At 47.2% G+C, this 10,806-nt stretch overlaps 1 long non-coding RNA gene across 1 annotated transcript; it reads left to right on the top strand.

The window, feature by feature from the left end:
- The first annotated feature begins 9,350 nt into the window (after window positions 1-9,350).
- LOC144771867 (uncharacterized) lies at window positions 9,351-10,531 on the top strand. The gene is made up of 3 exons (XR_013599525.1): window positions 9,351-9,437; window positions 9,943-10,006; window positions 10,122-10,531. It is a non-coding gene; the product is annotated as an uncharacterized LOC144771867 (long non-coding RNA).
- The last annotated feature ends 275 nt before the right edge of the window (window positions 10,532-10,806 follow it).

The following is a 10,806-nucleotide window of genomic DNA, read 5'->3' as shown; positions in this document are numbered from 1 at the left end:
GGTCAGGTCACACCTCTCCTAAAGAAACCTACAGCCGATCCCTCTGATCTCAACAATTACCGTCCCATTACCAATATTCCCACTCTCGCGAAACTGCTGGAAAAATGCGCACAACTACAACTGTCTAAACACATTGAACAATTTGATCTCCTCAACCCACACCAGTCAGGCTTCCGAGCAGGGCACAGTACAGAAACGGCTATGACTCACATAATTGACGACGCACTTCAAATGCTAGACCAAAACGACACCTGCCTCCTCATCCTCCTTGATCTCTCCTCAGCATTTGATACCGTTAAACATGAGAATCTACTTGAGCTCCTAAACACAAGAATGGGCTTATCTGGAACTGTTCTCAAGTGGTTCACCTCCTTTCTTCACAACAGGTCGCAGAAATTCAAGAGCAACAACCTGATGTCTTCGCCAATACCCGTAACGCTAGGTGTCCCCCAAGGATCCTCTCTATCCCCAACTCTGTTCAACCTAGTCATGGAACCGCTCACCACCTTGCTACAAGCATCCAATGTACACTTTCACATGTACGCAGATGATACCCAACTTTATCTCAAATTACAGTCCCCCAAGGACATCTTGCTCCTGAACTCAACGATCAGATGCACCCAATCCTGGCTGGCAGATAATCATCTGAAACTCAATGCCCTGAAAACAGAGTTCCTTCTGATCTCACCTCCAGCGAAGGTCTCCACCACTCAAATTTGGCTTAAAGACCTAACCGCACTCAATGACCAACCCACCATCGTGGACTCAGCAAAATCCCTAGGCATAACACTCGACACCAATTTGAACATGCAGCAACATATCAGCAAGGCAACAAAGGGAGCAAACTTCCAGATCAGCACTCTGAGGAAACTTAAACCCTACCTCCCAGCCAAAGACTTCCAAACGGCAGTACAAGCACTAGTCATCCCTCGAATTGAATACGGCAGCGTCGCCCTCTGTGGACTCCCCCTAACTACAACCGCACCCCTAAGAGCTTCTCTAAACGCTGCAGCGAGACTCATCACTGGGTCAAAAAAGCACTCCCATATTACCCCTGACCTGAAATCCCTGAACTGGCTGCCATTTGAAGCTAGAATACATCTGAAAATCGCCTGCATGACACACAAGGCGGTACATCTAAACTCACCCGGATACCTCGCTCAGAAACTGACAATCTCTGGAGGAGCTAGAAACACCAGAGGCGCAAACAATCTTCTGTTGAAACCTCGAAGATTCCGGAAGGAAAAAACATATAAGCGCTCCTTCTCGGGAATGGCGCCTAGGATCTGGAACTCTCTCCCGCCCGAAACCAGGCTTATCTCTTCCACCACACTCTTTAAAAATGAAGTAAAAGCTATCCTCATGGCTAAATACACCTGAACTATTATCCTGACCACTGTTAGTACTCTGCACCGATCTATACTACGTGTTTGACCCTTTTGATTATTTGTATGAACTGTCTTATGACTCACATGTTTGGCTTTGTAGCCACCGATTTGTTCCATTTTGTACTCATGTCATGTTGGGCTTAGTTGCCACCTATTTGTATTAATTGACCTAATGATTTATCTGTTAACCATGCTCCCTCATGTACTTCTCTTTGTAAAGCGCTCTGATATCTGCAAGGATCTTGTCCGCGCTATATAAAACTTTCAAAATAAATAAAATAAATAAAGTAGCTAACATTTTTGGTCTCGATGTGGGTCGATATGATCCACAGTCCTCCGGAGGCTTCCCAGTCTTGGGAATTACCACTGCTGTGGCCATCTGAAGATCTAATGGAAGAGGCCCCTGCTCTTTTGCCATTAAGAACATATTTAGTAAGTGTGGTGCAAGCAGACTACAATTTAATTTGAAAAATTCTCCCGGGAGGCCGTTTGGACCCGGAGTTTTCCCCGACTTAAGGTGGCCGATGGCCTCTGTCACTTCCTCAAGAGTGAGGTCCTCCTTTTGTCTGTCCCTCTCCTCCCAAGAGAGTGAGAAAAGCTCAATTGTGTCCAAATATTGAGTGATTTGCGCCACACCCGTCTGTGAAGCAGCTGCGTTTAGATTTGTATAATAAGTAAGAGTGGTGCCTTGCTCTGTGATTGACATTACCCATCTCAACTCCATGTCCTTTCTGCCCAGCCATGCTAGCAGTTTCCCCGCCCTATCACCCGTCTCAGAGTCAATGTTGGACTGCCAGTTGGCGAGCCCTCACCTCCCTGGTCGCCAGTGCCTGATACTAGTAATAACAAGTTGGAGAAGGGTTTCACCAGTCATTGCAGAGTCACTGCTGCTCTCCAGGCTCAGAAGCTTGTGTTCTAAGGCCTCCAATTCCTGGGTTTCTCATCTCTATTTATAAGCAATTCTATTTTCCGCTCTATCTCTGAGCACTATCTTTAATGCTTCCCATTGGGTGACTGCTGACTGAACTGAACCTACATTCTCTTTAAAGTAGAGCTCAGAGTCGACCTTGATCTCTTCAGCCAACCTTTCATCGTTCAAGGCCCATGGGCTCAGCCTCCAATTCGTTACTTGACGGTCACCCTTCCTGCCCACCGTTAATCAAAGCGGCGAGTGATCTGAGATGCCCCTGGCTAGATACTCCACCCTCTCGACCGGCCCATCCTCCCCTGCAGGAGCAAAGAGATAGTCTAATCTCTAAAATACCCTATGGGCTCCTGAAAAGTAAGAATAGGCTCATATATTTGCGCAATGCCGTCTCCACAAGTACGTCAGTCCAAGGGTGTCCTGAAATTTTGCCAGCATTGTCGGTCCATGGGACCTCGGGTTGTACTTGTCTTCAGTCGAGGGAAGGCTCGACCACATCATTGAAGTCCCCACCTATGTTATGTATAGCAGGTCTGGAGTGCAATAGGACCTCCGTCAGCCTGTCGAGTGTACGCTGCAGTAGGCGCAGGGGCGCATAAGCACTAATGAGTAAGAATGTTGTACGATTCCAAATCCCCTGTACTGCCGCAAAGGTACCATCAGGGTCTAGCCTCTGTTGAGTAATACGTAAGAGAGGCGACTTTTTAATGAGAATTGCCACTCCTCTAGACCCCTTGGTGAAGCCTGCGTGAGCAAGGGAGGTATTTTGTCCCCTTCCCAGGAAAGACCAGCTCAAAACCATTAGGTGCGTTTCCTGTAAAAAGATTACGTCAGGTTTAAGCCATATGAGATATTATTGAGATACAAGAACCCGCATGATTTTGTTTCCTAGCCCATTGACATTCCATGTCAATGCCGTAAATCTGTACCCCGATACCAAAGGCGATGATGGACGGAGCATTGGAGCAAATCAAACCCTCACCCCCAGTCAACTGATATGGGTTTGATCCATCATCATTCTTTAGCTAACTTCACCACCCCAGTTCTGACATGCCCATATGCGAATCAGTCTGACCCTGTGCCTCATGGGAACAGTTCAGCCCGAACTGCCAAGCCATGTCTCCCCTGGACCGGAAACAAGCCTCCTGGGACTGGTTTCTGGCTAATCAGCCGTCAACAGCCAGGCTAGCTTGAATCCAGTGGCAAAGTGAGCAAGGGACCCACGTCTGGGCATACCTTGCCAACTTAGGGCAAACAAAGTTATACCAAAGGAGATGATGGACGGAGCGTTGGAACAAATCAAACACTCACCCCCAGTCAACTGATCTGGGCTTAATCCATCATCATTCTTTAGCTCACTCCACCACCCCAGTTCTGACATGTCCATATGCAAATCATTCTGACCCTGTGCCTCATGGGAACAGTACAGCCCAAACTGACAAGCCATGTCTTCCCTGGACCAGAAACAAGCATCCTGGGACCGGTTTCTGGCTAATCAGCCATCATCAGCCAGGCTAGCTTGAATCCAGTGGCAAAGTGAGCAGGGGACCCATGTCTGGGCATACCCTGCCAACTTAGGGCGAACAAAGCGATACCAAAGGGGATTATGGACAAAGCGTTGGAGCAAATCAAACACTTGCCCCCAGTCAACTGATCTGGGTTTAATCCATCATCATTCTTTAGCTCACTCCACCACCCCAGTTCTGACATGGCCATATGCAAATCAGTCTGACCCTGTGCCTCATGGGAACAGTCCAGCCCGAACTGTGAAGCCATGTCTTCCATGGACCATAAACAAGCATCCTGGGACAGGTTTCTGGCTAATCAGCCGTCATCAGCCAGACTAGCTTGAATCCAGTGGCAAAGTGTGCAAGGGACCCATGTCTGGGCATACCCTGCCAACTTAGGGTGAACAAGGCGATACCAAAGGGGATGATGGATGGAGCGTTGGAGAAAACATAACACTCACCCCAGTCAACTGATCTGGGTTTAATCCATCATCATTCTTTAGCTCCCTCCACCACCCCATGGTAATAGGAGACATGACTCGTTACACACCCCTACCACTCCCAGAGGATTGCCCACATCCCACATACCCAGCTCATTCTCGGCATTCATTTAGTTGAACAAAAAAGAACTGTCTCCTGTGACAGTCTCAATGCCCAACAGGAGACATTGTCTAGCTTACCCCCCACCCTACACTCTGCAGGTACCCATACCCTGCCCCAACTTGTCAACATGACAACTCTGGCACGATTAAGCCACACAGAGGTCTGTAACCCTTCCATCCCCCATTTCAATTTAACTACCCATCAATACAATAACAACCCTCAGTGTACTTACCTGTCTCAGGCCCAAGATTTGCAATGTCTACCAGGCCTTAGGGTTGTCATACTGTCCATGGGCGGCCGTCCGGCCCTATCTCAGTCCTCTTCGCCATTACTCATCAGATGTTGCTGTTGCGCGGTTCGGGTGTTCATTGTCTGCATCCGCTGAGACTTCCCTTTCCGACCATTCAGTGTGGGTATTGTCACTTGGTTTCAACAAGGTGTGCGACATCTGTCCCTGTATGACATCTTCATCCGAGTCCAATATCGGAGACCTACTTTCTCTAGGTCGTAAGGACCTCGCCGGTGTTCCACTCATTGTTCCTCGGATTTTTAACACACGTCTCCTGTGCTTCTCTTTAGGTCGCTCCAGTCCTGACCCCAATCTTTTCCCAGTGAACCGATCTGGAGCCTGGGGCAGTCTGCCCCAGAATTGAGGTTGTTCCTCAATCCATGACCATGCCTCCACTGGAGTCTGAAAATACAACGTGTTACCTTGGAAGGTGACCTTAAGCTTGGATGAGAACAGTAACATATATTGAATTTCGAGTGTTTGAAGCTTCGCCTTGACAGGATCGAAGGTGCGCCGTTGTTTTTGCACGTCCCGGTAGTAGTCCGGGATGACCATCGCCCGCGTATTTTCATATTTAATTTCCCCCATCCTCCTTAGCTCAGGTAGGATCAGGTTCCTATCTTGGAAGTTCAAAAAGCGGGCTATCAAGGGTCTAGGGGCCCCCGCTGATGCGGACCAGCAGCCGGCATCCTGTGTGCCTGGTCTATGACAAAGGAGGACGAAAACTGGGTATTCGGAAGGGTGGCTTTGAGAAACTGCAAGAGGAACTGACCCAGATCAGTCTGTTCTGAATTTTCTGGGAACCCAATAAATCGAAGATTATTTCTGCTGGCCCTGTTTTCGGCATCGTCGATCCTCCAGGCCACCTCTTTCATTGAATCTAACAGCCCGTCACCTCCTTTTGCATAGAATGAGAAGTATCCTCTAGCTCTGAGATCCTGTGCTGCGCTTCTGTAACACGTAGATTGTTTTGCAGGTCTTGGCGTAGCAATGTGACTTCCGAGTGTACCTCAGCCATCTTCCCTTCCAAGCTTTCCCTGGACTCACGGATTGCTTGCAATATGGATGCACCATCCGGGAGGGGGATTGTACCTCCCTCTGCTCCCGTCATCCCAGGGAGTACCTTGGCAAAATGATCCAATCTACCCTGCCGCGTCGTCTTCGGATCCCTATCCTTCACCATTGCGGGCCTACCAATGGGAAGGCAGATGCAGACGCACTCTCCCTCACCCATGATCTTCGGCGCACCACAAATGGTCTCCCAGCAATGCACATATTGCTGTGCCCACAGTCCCCAGGCCAGCAAGAACAGGATACCCTTTGAGCACTCCTCTGCCTATGTGGCGGTCTGTCTTGACCTTCATACCTGTGTGGCTCCTGTTGGGACCTCTATAGGAGCACGCCCGAGGTGGCGAGGTGTGTGTACCACGAGGTGCAGGCCCTTGTATGCAGGACTTGTGAGGATCGAGTCTTGCGCCCACTCCACTGGGACTTTATGTCCCTAAAAGTCAGTAGGTCGATATGTGCGCCTGGGCCTGCTGGCACAACGGTGGCCTACTTCCACCTTGCAGCCACTCATATCTGCTGTAGAAAAGTCCGGGGAAAGGGGCAAGAAGAAGTAGATAGGCTTTTCCCCAAACCCAGCTAACCTAGCGGAGCCGCCCCGCGATGTCCCGCTAGCTGTTCATGGGGCGAGGCCCACCGCCTCTCGGACTCTGCACTGCAGGTGGAGACAAGAACCAGTGGAGGCTGGTCAATCTGCGTGGTCACCACTGTGATCGCACCACCCATCTTGAAGGCAAAAAAGGCCTCACCTGGAGTCCCAGGGCTTCCACCTTGGTGGAGCAATCACACTGCCTCGGCCACGCCATCCACAATACTGGATCTCTGGGCCCCGGAAGACCCATCCCCCAGTGGCATGACCTGCCTCAGGGTCCACCATGCCGTTCGCCCCAATAGCATTCAGTAGGGCAGGTCTCAGGGGTCTCAGCCAGAGTGTGCAGTTGTCCTCAGGGTGAGCAATGCCAGGCAACAGTATCGTCAGGGGCCTGCCGACCTCTGCTCTCTCCTTTGCCCTAAAAGAACTGTCGATGCCGCTCTGCCTTTGACCAGGCAACTCACGGAGTCCCACTGCATGAAGGCAGCAGCCATTGGGGGCAGGGTGAAAGTTACCGCCTCTCACCCCGAGCCGCCCACCAGGAGTAGGCGTTCGGGTCTGACCGGCAATGGATATCAGCGCCGGGAGGCAGGGGACCCTCTTCCACCGGCACAGCCCCTCCGGTCCGCTCACTGCGGCAATACGGTTTGATGCAGTGTCTGTGTCAAGGGGACCGCCCCTTCACGCCGCCGATGTGCCCGCTCTGGGGGGCGGGCGATCCCTGCTGGCAAATCCGCTCTGTTGGTGCTTCGATATGCTCCTCCTCAACTCCGCAGTCCAGGGCTAGCAGAAAACGCAGCTACCTGGCCATGTTGTTGGCCAAGCCCCCCCTTTATTAGGGTTCTTGAATAAAATCTGCCATCATTTAGATCTATATATGAGCCTAGCATACTTGGAAAATATGCTATATAAGGTAGGCAGAAGGGCCCTGGTCCACCACCAATTGTGAATGAGCATTATCAACTGCCTTATATACCATCAAAATACATGCAGCAAAAGTAAGTGGTTGAATCATAGCCACAGAAATGCATATATTCTCACACACTGCATCCTTTCCCTTTGCTTCTTTCGGTCTAAAGTTCAAAGGGTGCTGCATGAGGTACACCTATAATTTAGTAAAATCCAAAGTACATCACTTGTGTGAAATGATTTAAAATAGGTAGCGGAACTAGGCATAAATGTTTATCTCAGGCGCAGCCCATAAAACACATCAAGCAATAAAATATTAAAAACACTCCTGAATACATTAGCATAGCGGCACTAACTTACAGTGCATCTATGCGTTGTTTGTATGTAATGTTTAAATAACAAGCAAGAACCTAGGAGGTCTATGGGCCAGGCAACTTGCTGGCTAAACTGTCAAATCTATCTTTATGACAGATGGTGCTGCAGTCACCATATAGTAATATAAGAAATAGAAGGAGAAACAAATGTGTAAGTAACCAAAGAATGAGAATGACAAAGACTTAATCAAGAATTGGTCAGACTAGATCCAGTACACATATTGTTTGTGAGTAACCATCAAAAAACCAAGTGATCAGTCCTATCATTTGGTCGTTCACACTGTGACCAGGCGGGTCCTTGGATCATCTAGACCTCGTGCCACACAGTCAAGGTGAGTACTGGATATGGTCCACAGTCAAAATTGGAACTACCAATTGTTGGTCTGATAGTGATGGCTCAAAAAGGTGATAAAGTACAGTGCAACAAAACAGAAAAGGTGGTGAATCTAAAATAGGGTGATATGTCTAAACAACAACTTTAATAAAAACTAGGCACATCCCCTAACTAAAATAGGAACAGCGCAAACGACAGTATGGAACAATGACTATCGCAAAACGGGCCAACATGTTTCTGCCTACCGGGCATAGAGTCCCTTGGCATTCATCAGGGCCACTGCTCTCAAAAAGTTGCTACTGTTGGAATGTGTGTGAAAACAATAGTGAAAGCACAACAAAGTTTCAAAGTAGGAACGATACAACCTGTACCTACTGTTCAATTACTCATCCTCCTAGTCAGTGGACGTTCAAAGTGATCTAGAAAGACACATATATTACATTCTTATGATTAAGTCATACACAAATGCTCTCTGCTTCTCTTACATCTCAAATAATTAGTTCAAAAGAATCGTTTTAAATTTTGCTTGCTCACCCAGCATGACAGGGGACTGGACCTCACCTCACCTGGACCGTGCTCAGGTATACGAGGCCCCGCACTGTGAAACAGATAGATGTGAACAGGAACAGATATCAAAACTCAGTCATACTCACAGAGTCTAAGATAATCTAATTATTCCCCTATTCACTATATCACATCTGTCCCATAAAGAACTCCGTGGAGGAATAACAACCTTGAAATATGACTGGACACCCATTATACAAGTAAAAGAAACCTGACTATCGGTCAACCATTCTATATACACTGTCAGACAGTACAGGTAATCATGAGAAACAAAGAATATGAAACTGCTGACTGATTTAAAAGAAAGAGTCATACATTTCTCACTAAATGCCCCTCCTAACGCCAGTTCAAAAGAAATCCACTCCTAAACTCACCTCTCCGTCGGTGCCACCAAACTCGCCTGAGACTTGGGGGAGGCACCGAACTGGAGGGGGTGTGGGGTAAATAACAGAACAGAGGAGGGAACTACTTCACCTTCGTTTTTTAAAAGTTATTTTCATTAGTAAAAACGGTGTATACCAGGAGTTATGGACAATACCTCTCTCTTTCTGCATAGTGCTAGATGAAGATATGTCCCTGGGCATATCTTCATCTAGCACTATGCAGAAATCAAGAGGGATTGTCCAAAACTTCTGGTATACACCGTTTTTAATAATGGAAAATAACTTTTTAAAAAACAAAGGTAAAGTAGTTCCCTTCTCTGTTCTCTGCCAGAACTACAATAATGGCCGTTCTGACGTCATTTCGTAGTCCGGCGGAGTGATACTGGCTCTCGTTTTTTGGTGTTTATGCCTGTGAGCAAATGCGGATGAGTCCGCTAAGGATTGAAGCATCTTGCCATGATTCCCGGACATATCTTCATCTAGCACTATGCAGAAAGAGAGAGGTATTGTCCATAACTCCTGGTATACACCGTTTTTACTAATGAAAATAACTTTTAAAAAACGAAGGTGAAGTAGTTCCCTCCTCTGTTCTGTTATTTAACCCCACACCCCCTCCAGTTCGGTGCCTCCCTCAAGTCTCAGGCGAGTTTGGTGGCACCGACGGAGAGGTGAGTTTAGGAGTGGATTTCTTTTGAACTGCCGTTAGGAGGGGCATTTAGTAAGAAATTTATGACTCTTTCTTTTAAATCAGTCAGCAGTTTCATATTCTTTGTTTCTCATGATTACCTGTACTGTCTGACAGTGTATATAGAATGGTTGACCGATAGTCAGGTTTCTTTTACTTGTATAATGGGTGTCCAGTCATATTTCAAGGTTGTTATTCCTCCACGGAGTTCTTTATGGGACAGATGTGATATAGTGAATAGGGGAATAATTAGATTATCTTAGACTCTGTGAGTATGACTGAGTTTTGATATCTGTTCCTGTTCACATCTATCTGTTTCACAGTGCGGGGCCTCGTATACCTGAGCACGGTCCAGGTGAGGTGAGGTCCAGTCCCCTGTCATGCTGGGTGAGCAAGCAAAATTTAAAACGATTCTTTTGAACTAATTATTCGAGATGTAAGAGAAGCAGAGAGCATTTGTGTATGACTTAATCATAAGAATGTAATATATGTGTCTTTCTAGATCACTTTGAACGTCCACTGACTAGGAGGATGAGTAATTGAACAGTAGGTACAGGTTGTATCGTTCCTACTTTGAAACTTTGTTGTGCTTTCACTATTGTTTTCACACACATTCCAACAGTAGCAACTTTTTGAGAGCAGTGGCCCTGATGAATGCCAAGGGACTCTATGCCCGGTAGGCAGAAACATGTTGGCCCGTTTTGCGATAGTCATTGTTCCATACTGTCGTTTGCGCTGTTCCTATTTTAGTTAGGGGATGTGCCTAGTTTCTATTAAAGTTGTTGTTTAGACATATCACCCTATTTTAGATTCACCACCTTTTCTGTTTTGTTGCACTGTACTTTATCACCTTTTTGAGCCATCACTATCAGACCAACAATTGGTAGTTCCAATTTTGACTGTGGACCATATCCAGTACTCACCTTGACTGTGTGGCACGAGGTCTAGATGATCCAAGGACCCGCCTGGTCACAGTGTGAACGACCAAATGATAGGACTGATCACTTGGTTTTTTGATGGTTACTCACAAACAATATGTGTACTGGATCTAGTCTGACCAGTTCTTGATTAAGTCTTTGTCATTCTCATTCTTTGGTTACTTACACATTTGTTTCTCCTTCTCTTTCTTATATTACTATATGGTGACTGCAGCACCATCTGTCATAAAGATAGATTTGACAGTTTAG

Source organism: Lissotriton helveticus, chromosome 8, assembly GCF_964261635.1.
Source record: "Lissotriton helveticus chromosome 8, aLisHel1.1, whole genome shotgun sequence".
NCBI lineage: Eukaryota > Metazoa > Chordata > Amphibia > Caudata > Salamandridae > Lissotriton > Lissotriton helveticus.
This window is presented reverse-complemented; position numbering and strand designations above follow the sequence as displayed.